Source organism: Antechinus flavipes, chromosome 4, assembly GCF_016432865.1.
Source record: "Antechinus flavipes isolate AdamAnt ecotype Samford, QLD, Australia chromosome 4, AdamAnt_v2, whole genome shotgun sequence".
NCBI lineage: Eukaryota > Metazoa > Chordata > Mammalia > Dasyuromorphia > Dasyuridae > Antechinus > Antechinus flavipes.
In genome coordinates this window covers 170,006,746-170,026,170 of record NC_067401.1, presented here as the reverse complement: position 1 = coordinate 170,026,170, position 19,425 = coordinate 170,006,746, and the positions used below count along the sequence as shown (strand labels likewise).

General features: G+C 38.0%; 1 protein-coding gene across 4 annotated transcripts in view; it reads left to right on the top strand.

Annotated features, from left to right (window-relative positions):
• Positions 1-5,870: 5,870 nt before the first annotated feature.
• C1QTNF1 (C1q and TNF related 1) overlaps positions 5,871-19,425 on the top strand; it is a 33,785-nt gene continuing 20,230 nt past the window's right edge. For 2 of the 4 annotated variants that reach the window (XM_051995465.1, XM_051995462.1), the window contains exon 1: positions 5,871-6,268. The gene's annotated coding sequence lies outside the window, so the exon portion shown is untranslated. The remainder of the gene's footprint in view (positions 6,269-19,425) is intronic. The other 2 variants (XM_051995463.1, XM_051995464.1) reach the window with 2 other exon arrangements.

The window sequence follows — 19,425 nt, the reverse complement described above, 5'->3', positions numbered from 1 at the left end:
AATTTACAATCCATATAGAATCTAAGAAAATTTATTCAACAATAGCCTTGAAAAGACAAAGAAGTCAGGATATTTGAAGTAACATCAATGTATATGTTGCCCTCTATAAGAAGGGTTGAATCTTGAATTCTACCCTTGGATCTATCTTATGATCAACTTTTCAAATGAAAACTACGAACTTATTTTGTATCTGTCTTTTGACAGACTTTTTTGAATGAAAACCAGATACTGATTCATTAAGAAAGGAGGGAGAATGATCTAGGGTCCAGTTGATATTCCACCAGATTCTGAAATGGATGATAGAATGAACTCAAAAAAAGGCTAAGTTCAGTTCTGATGGAAGGGGCTCTCTTCTACCATGAGATGATTCAGACCAGTTCCAATTGTTCAGTAATGAAGAGAGTCATCTGCATCCAGAGAGAGGACTATGGGAAATGAGTGTGGACCACAACTTAGCATTTTCACTCTTTCTATTATTGGTTGGTTACATTTTTGCTTTCCTTCTCAGGTTTTTTTTTCTTTTTAGATCCAATTTTTCTTGTGCAGCAAGATAACTGTATTAATATGTATACATATATGGGATTTAATAAATATTTTAATATATTATATATATAGTAAATATTATAACATGTATTGGACTACCAGCCATCTAGGGGAGAGGGTGGGGGGAAGGAGGGGAAATTTTGGAACAGAAGGTTTTGCAAGGGTCAATGTTGAAAAATCACTCATGCAACACTGACACATTGTTGGTGGAATTGTGAATACATCTAGCCATTCTGAAGAACAACTTGGAAGCTCAAAAAGTTACCAAACTGTGCATACCTTTTGATCCAGCAGTGTTACTACTGGGCTTATACCCTACAGAGATTTTAAAGAAGGGAAAGGGACCTGTATGTACAAGAATGTTTGTGGCAGCCCTCTTTGTAGTGGCCAGAAATTGGAAACTGAGTGGATGCCCATCAATTGGAGAATGGCTGAATAATTTGTGGTATGTGAATATTATGGAATATTATTGTTCAGTAAGAAATGACCAGCAGGATGATTTCAGAAAGGCCTGGAGAGACTTACATGAACTGATGCTGAATGAAATAAGCAGGACCAGGAGATCATTATATACTTCAACAACAATAATACATGATGATCAATTGTGATGAACGTGGCCCTCTTCAACAATGAGATGAAACAAATCAGCTCCAATAGAGCAGTAATGAATTGAACCAGCTACATCCAGCTAAAGAACTTTGGGAGATGACTATGAATCACTACATAGAATTCCCAATCCCTCTATTTTTGTCCGCCTGCATTTTTTATTTCCTTCACAGGCTAACTGTACACTATTTCAAACTCCTTTTGTACAGCAAAAATAACTGTATGGGCATGTATACATATATTGTATTTAACTTATACTTTAACATATTTAACATGTATTGGTCAACCTGCCATCTGGGAGAAGGGGTGGGGGAAGGAGGGGAAAAGTTGGAACAAAAGGTTTTGCAATTGTCAATGCTGAAAAATTGCCCATGCATATATCTTGTAAATAAAAAGAAAAAGAAAAATTACCCATGCATATGTTTTGTAAATAAAAAGCTATTTTTTTAAAAAAAAGATAAGTTGCAGAGTGACAATAGCAAAGGGAGAGTCTTAAAGTGGCAAAGAGGAATAAGAAATATGCTAATAAGCTCCAGGATATCAAGGAGCATGAAGGAAGGTATGACTAGTACTGGAAAGTATGACTAGAGATGCAATGTGATCTGGGAGGATCCACATCTTTATGAATACTAGAAGAGGAAGAAAAAAAAAGAAAAAGTCCAAATTGAAAGGAAGTTTGTTGATAATAGAATAAGGATTCTACAAACCAGGGGAAAACAATACAGTGAGATCACCTGGAGATACTAGTAGTCTTGTAGTATTAGAAACTTGAGTTACTTCCCTATATGTGTGTTCTGACTGCACCCTTCTCTAACCATTTTTGTCTCAAATTTAAAAACACCCCAACAACTTCTCGTTTTGGCTTTTCCCTATGATACTTTGGCAATGAAACCACCTTGGATTTGTCTCATGATGGATTTTCACTATGTATAAATACATAGTATTATTCTGAAGTTTCACTATTTTTTTAGAGGATAAAAAATAAAGCATTTGAAAATTTTGATTTTACCAAGATTTTGCTCTTTTTGTCTGAATGCTTAATTTTTTGTTTGTTTGAATAAAAATCATAGTATCATGTAATGGGCTGAGGCTTAAGTTGATGCACTGAGGTCCCAAGCACATGAGGCTAAATAGTAATTGGACCATACTCTATTAATATATAAGCTTGGAGAAAGAATGGCCCCCACCCACTCTTTGTGCAAGTCCTGATGTGTTGTATAGGAAATGACGATTTTGGTGGGTGGAGGCAGGGGAGTGGAAAAGGAAGGGGAAGGAGAGACTGCTAGCATTTTTTGCAATTGCAATTAGGATGTTTTTTCAGCTCAGATCTCTCTCTCTGCTAGCTGGCTTCCTGTCGCAGCTGCCCATGTTGCTATCGCAATCCTTCTTGCCCATATTGCTATCACAATCTTTTTTCACCTCTTCACTTCAATAAAAACTGAAGATTTTTCCCTTAACCTGAGTTCCTGACTCCGGCTGATTTTAAATACACGGTCATTACAGTATCAAGATGGCAAAAGATGGGTATTCCATCAATTGGAGGGGCTGAGGAAGACAGGCACAATAACACACTGTTGGTGAAGGTATGAATTGGTCTGAATATTTTGGAAGATAATTTGGAATTATAACAAGATTTAAGGATTTGGAATTAGAACCATTTCTATTCATATGAAAAAATGCTCTACATCACTATTGATTAGAGAAATGCAATTTAAGACAACTTTGAGGTATTACTACATACCTCTCAGATTCACTAAGTTGACAGGAAAAGATAATGATAAATGTTGGGGGGGTGTGTGTGAGAAAACTGGGACACATACATTGTTGGTGGAATTGTGAAATGATCCAACTATTCTGGAAAACAATTTGGAACTATGCCCAAAGGGCTATCAAACTGGGTATACTCTTTGATCCAGCAATGTCTCTACTGTATCCCAAAGAGATCATAAAAGTCGAGAAAGACCCAAAAGTGCAAAAACATTTGCAGCAGCTTTTTTTGTAGTGGCAAATAACTGGAAATTGAGTGGATATTCTATTAATTAGGGAATAGATGAATATATAAATGTATTGGAATATTACTGTTCTATAAGAAATGATGAACAGGCTGATTTCAGAAAAACCTGCAAAGACTACATAAACTGATGCTGAGTGAATGAGCAGAACCATGAGAACATTGCATACAGCAACAACAAAATTATATGGTGATCAACTCTGTTGAACTTGGCTCTTTTCAACAATGAGATGATTCAGATCAATTCCAATAGACGGGTGATGGAGAGAGCTATCAGTGTTCAGAAAGAGGACTACGGGAACTGAATGTGGATCACAACATAGTACTTTCATTTTTTTGTTGTTGTTTGCTTTTTTTTCTCCTTTTTTTCTTTTTGATCTGAATTTTTTTGTGCAGCTTGATAATATGGAAAGATGTATAGAAGAATTGCACATATTGAGCATATATTACTTGCTGTCTAGAGGAGAAAGTGAGGGGAAGGAAAAGAGAAAAATTTGGAGCACAAGATTTGGCAAAGTTGAATGTTGAAAACTATCTTTGCATGTATTTTTTATTTATTATTATTATTATTATAGCTTTTTATTGACAAAACACATGCATGGATAATTTTTCAACATTGATCTTGGCAAAAACTTCTGTTCCAACTTTTCTCCTCCTTCCCTCCACCTCCTCCCCTAGATGGTAGGCAGTCTCATACATGTTAAACATGTTAAAGCATATGTTTAATACACTATATGTATATATATTTATATAGTTATCTTATCGCACAAGAAAAATTGGATTTAGAAAGAAGGTTAAAATTAACTTGAGAAGAAAAACAAAAATGCAAGCAAACAAAACAGAAAGAGTGCAAATGCTATATTATGCACACTCATTTCCCACTGTTCTTTCACTAGGTGTAGCTGGTTCTGTTCATTATTGATCAATTGGAACTGATTTGGACCCTGTCTTTGTTGAAGAGAGCCACTTCCATCAGAATTGATCCTCATATAGTATTGTCATTGAAGTGGATAATGATCTCTTGGTTTTGCTCATTTCATTTAGCATTAGTTCATGTAAGTCTCTCCAAGCCTCTCTATATTCATCCTGCTGGTCATTTCTTACAGAACAATAATATTCCATAACATTCATACACCACAATTTACTCATCCATTTTCCAATTGATGGGCATCCATTCAATTTCCAGTTTCTTAACACTACAAAAAGGGCTGCCACAAACAGTTTTTGCATGTATTTTTAAGATAAAAGGCTATTATTAAAATATTATGGTGGAATTTTCCTGTGATATCAGTGTTGGGAAGGCCATCTGAGGACAAAGTAGCTATAATCAGTTTTTTGGGCTCATGCCCTTATTCATTTCTGAACTTCCTCAAGTTACTTACAGTAATGACAATGAATTTATCTCTGAAATTTCCTGGATTGATAGGCTATAAGGGATGTGAATTTGCCAGGCTTAGACTTAAATCCTACAAAATGTGGGATTTCTGACCTTATTCTTATCATTAGCTAGAACTGAATCTCGAAACTAAAACACTTTTAATCTTCTAATAATGTCTCTTAAAAATAAACTGACCTTCCCTGAATTGAGAATTTCTTGAAATTAAGTTTTGCTCTATCACAAATAGATTCGTTTTAAATACTATTTTTAAAAACTACTGAAAAGTAATTAACAAATTTTTAATTCATATAAGTATTTGGCAGAATTCTGGCTCCTAAACTAGAATGTTAGCACTGTCAGCTCATTTTGCTCATAATCTGAATGGTATGGGGTTGTCTTGCCATGGGACATCATTGCTCATCTGCCATCAATCTCCTTTTGTTCTTCCATCATCATCCATGGCTGGCTTCCTTCCTGACTCCCACCTTTGGGGTAACATTACCTGTGCCAGATGTGTATCAAGTATGGTAGCTATTTCTTCATTCAAAAAAATGTTTCCTCCCCACCCCACCCCCAGCTGTTTGTACTTGGCATTCCAAGAAAAAAATATGTGGAGAGCTCCAAGAAGGAAATACCAAAGCAAGGGAAAGCATCTTTCCCCTGGGAACCCAATGCCAGTATACCATATTGCCTTATTGCCTGTCCAGATACAGCCAAAGGGAATACACATTGGAGTGGTTTCCTAAAGTAAAGATATTCTGCCCAAACCAGACACTTTTCACACAGGGATTGGAGGAAAAGAGAAGTGAGAAGAGAGACAAGAGACTCATTGTCAGAACAGAAAACGTTTCTCTGGTCAGAGCTCTTTTCTTTTTATCTTTCCCTAGCTTGGCTATTAGGTTTAATGAGGAGGAATGGAGTTGGGGCATCAAATTCTCTCTTCACTCAGATGTCTTAAACTTCCAGGGTCCATTTAGGTTTGTACTGGAATGGAAGCTTAAGATCCACAGGTTTGGTCTCAGGCATTTCTGGATACCAAAAGCTCTTATCTCATAACCTGATGTCTCTGCCCTCTAATGCTCCTGAACCTGGCCCTGAATATCCTTGGTCTGGGTTCCTGATGCCACTGCCTCCTAGCTCTCAAAGGCACAAGAGGCTAACATCTGGATTGACTTTCAGATACTCTGATGTTGCAAGTCTGATTCTCCAGTCTGGGCTAGCTCCCAAGGGGTGGCGGGGAACAGCAGAGGTTGATTTTCCCCTGCCAACCCAGGCACATACAGAGTTAATACTTAACTGCTGCCGTTTATATAAAACGCAATGGGAGCCATTCAAGGCTCCACTGCGCCTCACATCTGGCTGGGGTTTTCTCTTTACGTATTTGTCCTGGTTTCTTCCTCTCTTCCCTGACTTTCGAGAAACCGCATTTCCGCTTCTGGCCAAAGAAATCGTGGAGCTGTGGAGATAAAGGTGCTGGGAGGGACTGGCTGTTGCTTGCACTGTTCCCCTACCCCCACTCCTTGCTTTTTTCCTTCCCTCGGGACTTTTCCCCCCTTGCTGTCTCTCCTTTCAAACAAGTCTGTGCTTTCCCTCAGACCTGGCTGGGGAGGAGATTCCAGCCCCCAGGAGATGCTCTAAAAGAGCGAGCCTCTGCTGAGGCAACAAGACAGTTGGTGCAAAGACAGACGAGGTAGAAAACAAAACCCTGAACCCGGAAAGTTAACAGCAAGGTAGGCTGAACCGGCTGGGGCTAGATTGTGTTGGGAGGTAGGGGGGAGTTGGGAGAGGAAGGGGAGCTAAAAAGGTTCTGAGGAGAGGATGACGGTAGAGAAGGGAATCAGGCGCTGATTTGGATTTTGCTTCCTTGACCCCAGCCCAATTCTTTATCAAAAAATCCCCACAGCAAAAGCGTCCGAAGTTTGCAGCAGGCGGATTCTTAGTGATGAAGGCTGAGAGTTTCTGGGCTGCTGATAGGCGTACAAAAAAGGGAAAGGATCCGTTCCGTGTCTGTTCCTTGATGTCATTCACGCCATAGATATACCCAAGGGCTGCAATTTAGGGCCTCACTCTCTGGTTATGGAAAGGGAAGGAGTGCTCGGGAACTTCTTCCGAAGACTTTTGCTAGTAAACATTCTCAGGACTAGACATACACCTCTTTTTGTTCTTCTTTTTCTTCTTCATGTTTTTTCTTGTGCTTTTCTGAGAAAAGAAAGATGGGACCCACTCTCTGAATATGCTTGGTAGGAAACAGCTACCCACCGTGGGTAGCTTCTTTTTATGATTGGAGAGTCAAGATTTATCCCAACTGTCTCCACAAATATTACCGGAAGCATTGACTGTCAGCTTCTGCGTTTAAATAACTGAGATGTTCCTGAAGGGAATCCAGCTTGGACAGGAAAAAACAATGTCACTTCACCAGGCTCACTTGAGGGCTTTAGGGCTGCTGCTCATGCCTCGGGAGGGTATGAGTCTTTGTTGGTACATTTGTGATACCAGAGACACAACATGTTGTATAAACTCCCTATCTTTGCTCTATTACACACTACACAACACACAACTTGTGCACACACACATTGACTCAGGACCAATCAACTTGTGTTTATATTTATGTAGATTATGTCGGGGGTTGGAGGGAGAGGAATAGTAAACATAAATGTTTCTCTGTGCACCCTTGTGATTTTCTGTCGTTAGATAGAAACACCAATTATGGGGGGAGGGGGAAGGAAGGGGAGATCCTTGCCATTTGTGCACTTCTTTTTCCAAAGAAAGCGTCTATCCCGGTTCCGGGTTTCTTTGTAGATTTTTCTAATCCCTTGACTCTACTTTATAATTCTTCCACTTGAAAGGGAATTTTGGTTCTCTGATCTCTCTCTTTTTCTTTCTTTCCCCTTCCTCTCTTTCTTACTCTGTTTTCTGTCTCTCCTTCCCTTTTTCCCTCTTCCTCTTCTTCTCCCTCTCCCTCTCTCTTTCCCTTCCTCTCTCTCCCTTTCTCCCTCCTTCTCTCTCTCTTCCCCCCTCCCTCCTTCTCTCTCTTTTCCTCTTCCATGTTTTAGAAAATGAGGAATTTTGTGTAGAAGGGAGAGTCTTTCTTTAATAACCTAAACTAAAATGTAAAGTTCTCTGAGAAAAATGAATTTTCCCAAAGGCTAGATATATCACAGGTCCCAGTGGGAACTGTGACCTCCTTGGAAGTAGCTTTATTCCTACTTTTTTTGTTTTTTTTACAGAGCAAAGAAACATAAGCTTTTCCAATGATCTGCCAAGGCACACATGGCATCTTTGCAAATAAATGTGCTTATTCCTGTGTGTGCATTTCTGTCTATATTTGTACAATTATAGCTACTGATAGTGGCCTTGATACCATCAACAGCTGGATCTGGGGACAGAAAGTTAGGAAATTCTTCAGCAAATCTGCTTAGTGTCCCAGGAAGAAGAGCATCATCTTTGCCTTCTCCCATTTGCCTCTGGAAATATAGAGCTTTAGAGCAATAAGAGAACTTAGAAATTGTTTAGTTTAATCTCCTCATTTTTGAAGTTGAAGAAATTGAGGCTCAGAGAGATTAAATGATTTCCCAAGATGACTCAGTAAGTCAGTGGCAGTGCTGGGACTTGTCTCTCACCCCTATCTTGCAAAAGGTTAGAGGATGTGCAATCTGAAAGAGATTATCTTTGCAGTTTAAAAGGAGGGAGCTCTAGATACTTGGGCATATGAATTTTAGATTAAAGTTCTTTCTTATCACCAATGTAATAGTTCTCTATCCTGATGATATAGTTAGTATGATAGATACATATAGCTGCTAAGGATCACTGATGCCCACTGGGAGTGACCCAATCCAATACTCCCATAGGAAGGGAACATCTGGCCCTCTTCATTCCTAGGTTGTAGCTTCCCTATCCAATCTAATAAGTATGGAACTTTTTTTTTTTCCTAAACATGCTTGGTTTTTGTTCTTGGTTCCCTCCTCTCTCCCTCAGCTGTAATTAGTATGACTCATAAACCAAATATTCTGGCATTGAACTTTGTCCATCAAAACAAAGATGAAAAGAATTTTGTAGGCACAATCATACTGCCAAGTGTCTATACTATACACTCGCTGCTATTTATCTTGTCCTCTATTGCCAGCACCCGGTGTGTTTCTCTATTACTTGGGATGATGATAACTGTGGTTCTAGGGACCAGCTGGGCCATGTGCTGGGCCTATACCAAAGGGATGAGTGTAACAATGAAAAGAACTGGGAAGGTGGAAAGGTCAAAGAAATGTTTCCTCACAGCTGTTTTATTTTGTAATTTGCATAAAGGATAAACCACTTTGACAAAGTCACATGTCTGTCCACCCATCTAATGCTAAATTCATCCCCTTTGAAATACTCAGCTTTGATAGTCTGAAGAATTCCATGGAAATTTAAAAGGAAAAGGTCTGTCATCAAAAGTTCATCCTTTTGATAATGAAGTATGGGAATATACACTTTTGGATCTGGGTTTCTTCCTGCTTAGGCCTGTATTCTCTTTATACTGAATATAAAATGAAGGAGCTGATCACTCTGGGATACTAAGATGCTTTCTCAATGCAAGAAATCATTTGCATTCTTTGGATGTAACTTTTTAAAGACTTTTCTAAAATTTAGGGATTTTGTTCTGTTCCTCTTTTCTGCAGCCAAGCCATTTAAGTTGTTCTGGGGATAAAATACTAGATCTGGAGTTAGATACTTAATTCTGATCTCTGATACTTAGCTATGTTACCCTTCAAGAGTCACTTAACTTCTAGTTACTGCAGGTTCCTGGTCTGTAACACGAGGATGATAACAACAGCCCCATCTCCCAAGGTTATTATGAGGATGAAATAGAATGTTTATAAAATTCTTAGCACAGCACCTGATAACATAGTTAAGTGCTTAATAAATGATTTTTCTTTTCTCCTTGCCTACTTTTGCAGGCTACTGGGTGCAGGACTACAAAATGTGCTATTTTATTGTATAATTCACTTTTTTCTTCCTTAGTTCTTACCTCACATTTCTGTGTCTACCTTTTTAATGTGGCAGTGAAGGTTTGACCATAAACACGGAAATGAAAAGTGAAGGTTTGGAGTTTTCCCTTTTCTCTGATCCCCAAAATGAAATGTTGGGACTTTCACTAATTGAACATATCTCTTTGATCTTGCCTGGTCCTGTTCCTTCTTGCTTCTCTGGGGTGAGAGTACACTGTGTGTGTGTGTGTGTGTGTGTGTGTGTGTGTGTGTGTGTGTGTATGAGAGAGAGAGAGGAGAGAGAGAAAGAAAGAGACAGAGAGAGAGAGACAGACAGAGAGAGATGAAAGAAGGGGACAAGGGGAAGAGAGAACACTAGTGCCTTTGCAAAAAGAAAACATATCAAAGACTCCCCTTTATAACACTAACTAAATTATGCTTATTAACCACTAGATAAGTAGTCCTCTCAAGTATTTTATAATATGGTTAAATTTCTGTATTCTTGTTCATGCTTGCTTTTTCTAACTGGGCTTGGCATTCCTGCTTGCACGGTCTAGCTTTAAAGAGTGGGGTTGAGATTTGTACAGCTTTGTCCATAACAGCAGAAAAGCTTTTGGGGTTAGATATAGTGCCTCTGAAATAAGATACTTTGGAGCAATCCTTAACCCAACAAGTATTCTGTATGATGAACTGGATGCAGAAAAGTTATCTTTGTTTCCAGAATCTACTTTTTCCTTCTGCAGGGGTGGTGTTGAAGGTTTGAAGGCTCTGAACTGCACTATAGCAGAACAGCTGCAGAACAGGATGTACTCAAAGTTGGTGACCATCTCTCTGGCTCCTGCAGGAATTTTCCTTGAAATGAAATGGAACAGAACAAGAGGCAGGCAGGAAGACAGATGGAAAAAAGAGAAAGGAAAGGGGGGAGAGAGAGAGAGAAAGGAAAGGGGGGAGAGAGAGAGAGAGAGAAAGAGAGAGAGAGAGAGAGAGAGAGAGAGAGAGAGAGAGAGAGAGAGAGAGAGAGAGAGAGAGAGAAAGAAAAGGGAAGGATAGTTCAAATATTGTTGTTGGCCAAGGGCAAAGTTCTAATATTTGCATGCTTTAAGTAAGCTCTTTTTGCTTTGGTTGCTAGCCTCCCTTGTGGTATATTTGGCTAGTAGGTACAAGAGAAACAGATTATATTTCCCAATAATTTAGATTTATGAAAGCCACCCAGGACTGACATCTTTCTGAAGTGCTTGGGCAAGAGGCCTATAGACTCTTAGTCGTAAGATACTCAGATTATAGACTCTATCCTAAAGGTTTTTGGATCTGTTCTCCAGATTTAGTTCCTTGCAACACACAGCATTTTTCTCTTGGTCTACATGTAATGATGACGATGATAGCTATTGTGAATTAGCCTTGGATTCAGTTCCATACTCATGGCTTATTTCTGTAATGTAATATTGTACATAAAATAGAAACAAGCATAATGTAGTAAAACTACTGGAATGTTTTATGTTTTTGGTCCATATGGAAAATTGTTCTCTATTTAAAACATGCTACCATCATAATCATGCCAAGAAAATTTATAGAAAATATGCCATTTTTTCAGGAAGACAGTGTAAGCTCAATATGATTTAGTTAATCTAATATCCATTTTCCTTAAAATAGCTAAATATGACTTCTAAATTAAAGAGGAAGTAAAATCAAATCATCTTATTATTTGATGTATGTAACTAACATTAATATAGATGTGCCCTCATTAATACATACATACATACACACACATAAATATATACTAGATAACTCCTCCATCTCATGGAGTCTTTTTTCAATGATATAAAAATGTTATTTGGACTTGGCTTCGATGCTAAGGAGACTTCCAACTTGAATCTGAAGGTCACATTGAATTGGATGAAGGTAATCCCTACAAATACCTTGTCCTCCTCTAGGCAGGATACATTGAGCAAAAAATTTCAAGAAAGCTAAGGTTGACTCTTAAGCGATTTATATTTATATACTTAGTTTTTTTAGGTCCATAATAGCAGTGTTAATCTTGGTGCTTCAAATCCCTTATCCTACATATTCTGTTGCCACATCTTGCTTCTATAATATATCACACATTCTACTCCTTTTCTTTCCTCATGTACCTACCACTTTAGTGTAAGATTTCATCATCTCTTACCTAGATTCTTACAACAGCATCCTCATTAGTCTCCATCCAAAAGTCTTTCACCAGTACTGTCTGTCCTCTAAATAGTGATTTCCTTAAGTGCAATTCCCCTATTCAATAAACTCAAGTGATTCCTTGTGGCTTTCAAAATAAAATATGAATCCTTTGTTTAGCTTTTGTAGCTCTTCACAACCTGATCTCAATCTATCTTTCTTGTCTTACTGTACATTGATACTTATCCTATATTCTGCAGTCTAGGCAAACTGGCCATCTTTCTGTTCCTCATACAAGACATTCCATTTCCATGTCTTTGAACTGGCCATCCCCCATGCCTGGAATATATTTTCTCATTTCTTCTGCCTCATAGAATGAATCTTTGTCTCTCTCTGTTTCTGTGTGTGTGTGTGTGTGTGTGTGTGTGTGTGCGTGCTGATTTTTTTGGGATGTCTGCAGACAGCTGTCATATGAACTTTTGGTGAAAATGTAGCAAAAGAAATTATTATAAGATAGCTTTCTAAGGAAAATGTTAATGAGGATTGTAGAAGAATTATACTAGAACCACAAAAGGATGCTCCTTTAGAGGAGATCATAAGATGCTGTGCCACAGTGGGCACAAATACCTTTTATGCCCAGGCTATGATGCAGACGTTTCAAGATCTGAACATGGGAAGACAGGGTCCCTTTGGCAAGAGACTTCCAAAGAAATTTGTCAATGCTTTCAATGTGGTGAAATAGAGCATTTGAAAGCTCAATGTTGGCATAAAGGAAGAGCGAAAAAACAAGGTGGGAGAAAAAGACCTAAAACCCCATGCCCAAAATACAACAAAGGCTTCCATTGGGCGTCAGGATGTAGATTGACTCAGGGAAATGGGAAGCAGGGTTTGGCTCCAGGGTCCCAGGCAAAAAAATAGGTGGGGCATGATGGCAGGCAATGTTACACACAGAGATTCTTTAAAAGTTCAGTACTCCAACATGATCAATCAAGCAAGAAGCAACCTGATGAGGGAAAGGGATCACAACTGGGGAAAATAGAGTTGTATGCAGCTGGGACTATGAGATATCCCCTGGAGAGGTGAAATCTGTCCCTGTCTGGCCTATAGATTCCTTGCCTCCAGGCACAATAGGTTTAACCATTTCACCTTCTAAGAATGCTTACAAAACAGTGTTTATCCATACACTGACTTGGGAAACTGGGGAATGTGTAGCTAACATCCCAATCACTAATACAGGTAGACAATGTGTGATCTATCACTCATAAGAAGTAGTAGCATCAGGTTTACTGATACACACTCCTGATAGGCAATTTGGTTATATTTATCCAGATGACTTCCTGGATTCAGGAAAATTCTGGACTGTAGCTGTTAGGGCTGACCATCCTATTCTCACTATCTATGTAAATGGCATACCATTGAAAGGGTTGGTAGACACAGGTGCAGATCATACAGTCATTAGAGGTGCCAACTGTCTCAATCATTGGCCAAAAATTAAGGCAGATACCTATATATTTGGCATAGGAGGATCAGTAGCAGCTGAAAAGTTTTTACTCCTTTAGTAGTAAATAAAATCCCCATCAATATATAGGGAAGAGACTTCTTACAACAGTTAGGATTACAATTGAGTACTTCGGCTTTTTAGGCAGGGCTGCTGTTGAAGGCCTGCCTGTACTCTTCTCTGTTCCCATTCAATGAAAAACCAATATACCAGTGTGGGTGGAACAATGGCCCCTAACAAGTGAAAAAATTCAGGCCTTATAAGATATAGTACAGGAACAACTTGACCAAGGACACTTACAACCTTCTCTAAGTCCTTGGAATTCCCTGTATTTGTTGTAAAAAAAGAAATCTGAAAAATGAAGAATGTTGCATGATTTGAGAAAAGTAAATGAAGAGATGGAAACTATAGGAACTCTTCAGCCTGGACTTCCATCTCCTACTCAATTGCCTAGAGAATGGCTTCTTTGGGTTATAGATCTTAAGGATTGTTTCTATTCTATCCCTCTGAATAAAGAGGATATAAAAAAATTTGTCTTTTCAGTACCCAGCAATAATTTAGCTGAGCCTTATAAAAGATATGAATGGACAGTTTTGCCACAGGGAATGATGTGGCTGCTGCTCTTACTCCAGTAAGAAAAGCATTTCCAAAAGTTATGTTGTTACTTTACATGGATGATATCTTGGAGTATGCACCTGAGGGGCAAATGTTAGAAGCATGTCTACAAAAGACCATAGAAATACTAAGGAACTACAAATTGCATGTAGCTTCAGAAAAAATTCAAAGGCACTCTCCTTTTCATTATTTAGTATATATAGTATATCCTAAAGTGCTTATAGTCCAAAAGCTTTCTTTAAGAACAGAGAAGCTAAATACCTTAAATGACTTTTAGAAATTGATAGGAGATATCCAATGGATACGTCCATTTAGCTTAGGCTAAACCACCTATCAATTGCAACCATTATATGACATTTTAAGGTGAGACACTGCTTTAAACTCACCACGCCAGCATACAAAAGAAGCTCAAGAGGCTCTGAGAGAAGTTGAACTGGCTTTATCCAATGTGGTTGAAAGAGTTACTCAAAAACCCTTGAAAATATCAGTTTTTGCTACAAAAGAGGCACCCACAGCAGTCCTTCATCAAGGACACAGTGTGATCGAGTAGGTGAACCTTCCAGCACAATCAGACCAAAACCTTACTCCTTAACCCAATGCTTGTGACTAGAATTTTATTAAAAACCATTAAGCAAATAATACAATTATTTGGAATAAGACCTGACAAGATATACACCTTTTATCTCAATGCACAAATTAATGAATGCTATGAAACCATCCCAGAGTAGCAAATTTTATTGGCCACAGTTCTAAATTTTACACACGGATCTCCATTAAAGATAACCTGGCTATTATATAATTGGCAATGGAGTTTTGAAGAAAAGGTTTCTAAGGTTCCTCTTAAAGGACCAACTATCTTTACAGATGCATCCAAACATAACATTTGTGCTGTATACTCTCATGACTTAATTATAAAGAGAGTAATCAGAAATTCCTTTTCAGTCCAGTCAGCAGAATGAATTATATGCAATAATGCTAGCTCTTACTTATTATCCAGAAGATGTAAATATAATATCTGGTTCAGCCTATATAATAGGTATGGTACTAAGAATTACCACAGCCCAAATAAAATTTGTAGCTTCTAATGTATATCAGTTCTTTAAGCAACTTCAAGAGCAAGTGAGAAAGCATGTAGGTAAGATTTATATCTTGCATGTCCACTCTCATAGTGGACTTCCAGGATCTATTTTTTATGGAAATTCAAAGGCAGATAGCCTTCTAACCATATTAGCCAATTCTCCTTTATTCAGGCAGCCCCAGAATCTCATTTTAAATATCATCAGGTTGCTCAAGCTTTATGTTTGCAATTTGGGATAACAAAAGAGAAAGCTAGGAGCATAGTAAAAGCCTGTACAGCTTGCCTTCCTTTCCACGCTCCTACACTGCCTCCAGGGAAGAACCCTTATGGTTTGAGACTTAATGAAATTTGGCAAATGGGTGTGACCCATTATAAATCTTTTGGTCATTTTTCTTTTATCCATGTTATAATAGACACCTTTCCAGGATTTACTCTTGCGATACCAGCAGCAAAAGAGACAGTCCAAGTGGTCACTGAATTCCTTATACAAGCTTTTGCAATTATGGGTGTGCCACAAGCAATAAAAACAGATAATGGACCTGCATATACTTCTAAACATTTTGCACACTTTTGGGCACAGTATCAGGTTTTATGTACCACTAGAATATCTTTTAATCCTCAAGGACGGGCAAGAATAGAGAGGAGAAACAGAGACATCAAGACACTCCTCCAAAAACAAAAGAAAGGGGGAGCCACAGGTAGCCCTAAATAACTTTTAAATTTAGCTCTTTACACTATTAATTTTTTGATTTTTGATAAAGATGCCCTGGCTCTGCCAAATAGGTTTTTACAACCCTGTGGAAGGGCAGTGGTCAGTGTGAGCAGCTCCATTATCTTTAGATAATCTCCAAGTGATGTAGAGAGATCCATAAAATGATGAATGGAAGGGACCAGATAGGTTAACTGCTTGGAGGAGATGGTTTGCTTGTATTTCTCCAGATGGAGAAGGAATCAGATGTGTGTCAACAAGCCGTATTCACCTTGTTCATTGGAGAGAGGCAGAAAAGACCTTTGAAACAAACAAAAAGACCCAAGAAACATCTGGTGGTTCCATCTCTGACTACATATACCACTGAAAAAGCATGGCTATTAATCCAATGTGTATGGCAACTGACTCATGAACATCAAAAAATTGTTAATGAGACTGCTGCAGGACTTCAAAATTTGCAGGAATCATTGGATTCCCTGACATATGAAATAATGGACAATAGATTGGTTTTGGACTATCTCTTGGCTGCTGAAGGAGGTGTATGTGTGATTGTTATATACTCTCTTTCTAGGACTTATGGACATGTCTAATTCCTCATATTGATTCATATTGTTTGCTACAGTACTACTAGCCTGTGTTATATTTCTACATACTTGTGTAATACCTCCCATGCTGATGGATTTATGTATATCTCTTTCAAGTAAAACAAAAGAAAGTGGGAGATACAGAGGGCTACAGATAGTGGGGGAACTCTGGGTAAAGTATAAAACTCTTTTAGCCCAGAGGAAAGCCACTGACAATATCTGCTTTGGCTCTCTACCTCCTTTTGGTGTTCATACCTTTTCCTGAGAAGTCAAGGAAGACATGACCACTTGTGTTCTGCTTGAAGCAAGGATACTTACAGCATGTTGTTTACTCAGTGTGATTGATGAGATAATAGTTCTCTAGTTCACATATACTTACTGTGATATGGTGATATATTCATACTAAGTGATGTATTCGTACTAAGGTATTTAAGGGATGAGAGGACTGGAGAGTAGAGAGTGTGTGCTCAAGCTCGATCTCAGACTCAGAGACTCACACAGACACAGAGGAGATTCCAGACTCCATCCTTGACCATCCTTGTGATGGCTCTCCTGCCTTCATCACTTCTCCACCTAAGACCAAGACTCGTCCAGAGACCCTCGAGAAACCTAGCCCACACATTATATATAATCACATAATTGAAGTAGAACTTTAACCTCATTTCCCCTGCCTCTAAGCCTAGTGCTCTCTAATCTAGGTCATATTGGGTCTTTAATATGAAAAAATCTAATGTATATTCTGACAAGAAAAAATGCAATATATGAACTCAGGTATTCTTGGGGATAATAGCTAGATCTTCTTTATTCTGGTGTTATTCTTCTAGAAATGGTATAGGGAACATTTGGCCTGGATCATATAAAGTTGGTGAAATCATTTGGTTTGACCCTGCTAAGACAACCACAGGTGATAACAACCTCCCTCTGCTTGAGTTCTTTAAGTTGATAATATTATATGACCTGGGAATGATGTTATAATCAAAAATATGTTATAAATATGCAAATGGACCTTGGCAGGAAAAAAAGGTTCTCCACCCCTGTTCTAGTATATGATTTCTGCAAGTCTGACGATAATGCTTCTTTTAATAATAATAATAATAATAAAACCAACTATCTAGCACTTTAAGGTTTATGAAGCACTTACTACACAGTATTTATATGAGATAGCTCAGGTTTTATTATCTCTGTTTTACAGGTGAGGAAATTGATGTTCTGGGTTGTAGCTGACTGAGGTGGGTCCAGCTGTTCAGGCTAGGAATTGGAAAGAAGTGGGAAACTCATAGGCCATCCAACACTTAACCAAAAAGAAGTTTACTTCACAATAAAATGGAGAGGATACTCAGCAAGGATATAATACTGCTTCAGTAGCACAGTCTTTCTTGATTCATACAGAAATACCTCTGGTCAGAGGGTGTATTGGGTCAGAAAGAGATTTTGATTTACATGGCAGTAGACCATCAAGTTTGAGGAACATTGACTCCTTGTTGGCTGGCTTTCTTATGTGTTGGGCAACTGCAAAGTCATGTTAATGACTCTAGCCCTAGTCCTATAGATCATTCATGGCTCAGAGGACCTTGACTTTTGGGGTAAAAACGAGTCCTGCCTATAGCAAAGGATAATATTGCTTTTACTTTAGAGCTTATTAACTTGACCAAAATTACACCGTTAATAAGTGATTGAGAGGCTGTAGCTTCAAATACAATAGATGTTCATTAAAAGCAGCTATCCTCATCTGGGGGATTATTGTGCTCTTTAAAGTGAACTAGCCCCATAAAAATTATGAAGTTTATCTACTGGCATCTCTCTGCTTCCTTTGCTTTACTTTCTACCCTTTTATCATGTTTCTCACCTTCCTGAAGCCATTGCCTCAATGTTATAGCACTCCACTCATTTGCATCTTTTAAAAATGTATAATTATTTGCAAGATATTAAGGAATGGAGATATAAAGGAAAAAAAATGAAAAACAATTTTTGCCTAAAATGAACTTCTTTTTATAGGGCCTTCTCTGGCAGTAGCCCCTGTTCTTTTTAAAAATAGATGTTTTTTATATTTAAATTAATGAGCATTTATTTTTTTCTTCCATTCTACTCCCAATTTCTTCAGGATATTTTCTTAAAACATGATTTTATGGCCCTTCACTATCCTGGATGCTTATCCTTCTCCAGCAACCTCAGGGTTTAAGTATCCTAGATACACTGTATCTCTTCCTTCACTTTTCCTTGAGCTAAGTATATTTAGAAACACAAGAGTTATTTGGAGGGATGGGTATATGTGAACCTATGGGGATTGCTGTTTTGAATTCCTGGTTGGTATTTATTTATGTTCCTGCATCATCTTTAGATAATAATTTGACCCAAAGACCAAATGGTGCCCAACACTAGCTCCCAAGCTTATTAAATAGATCTATTTTTTGTTTATTGATTGTGCAAGAAAGAGAAGAGGAACAGAGGGTTGTTATGACCAAGGAATTAAAATGTTCTATTTAGTTCATAAAGGCTTGAGTGATACATGGGGAAAGAAGAGAAAAGTCTAATGAAGAACAGGACATTATAGTCCCAAACCAAATAGATCAGGTAGAATGAAAACAAGAGGAAGGAAAGAAATAAGCATTCATAAACACCTACTATGTGCAAGGCACTATGCTGAATTTATAATTTTAAATTATTATAACTATTATTTCATTTGGATCTTATAACTGTTATGTTATTATTATCCTTATTTTTCAGATAAGGCAAACAGAGATTAAGTGATCTGCCCAGGGTCACAAAGCCAATTAAGTGTCTGAGGCTGGATTTGAAGTCAGATATTCCTGAGTCCAGGCCAAGCTTTCCATCCACTGTGCCACATACCTGCCTCCATGAGCTAACTTAGTCATGCTTCCTCTATCCTCAATAGGAATAAGAGCAAACTTAACTGCCATATTCTCAAAAGTCAAGAAGTTGGGGGTCTAAGGCAAAACCTGGTAATTTTAAATGGAATCTTTGTTATTGCTGCATTGACAATGATCCATAGCTTTTAGTGGAAAAATAAAAAATAAATACTATTAACTGATTTTGTTATGTGGTTATGGTGAATATTCAATTTGTCTTATCTGCAGTTGGAAATAGAACAAAATTTTATCTCTAGGTAACTTCACTTGATGGTGGTTGGAAGACTGAGGGCTAATAAAGTTTGGGGAAAGGGTCCAAAATATTGGAAGAGCAATTTTTGTTCCTGGTATCAATCAATTAATCAATCAATAATTTTAATTGAATTCTGGAGACATAAAGTCATATAAATAATTAAACCCTTTACTA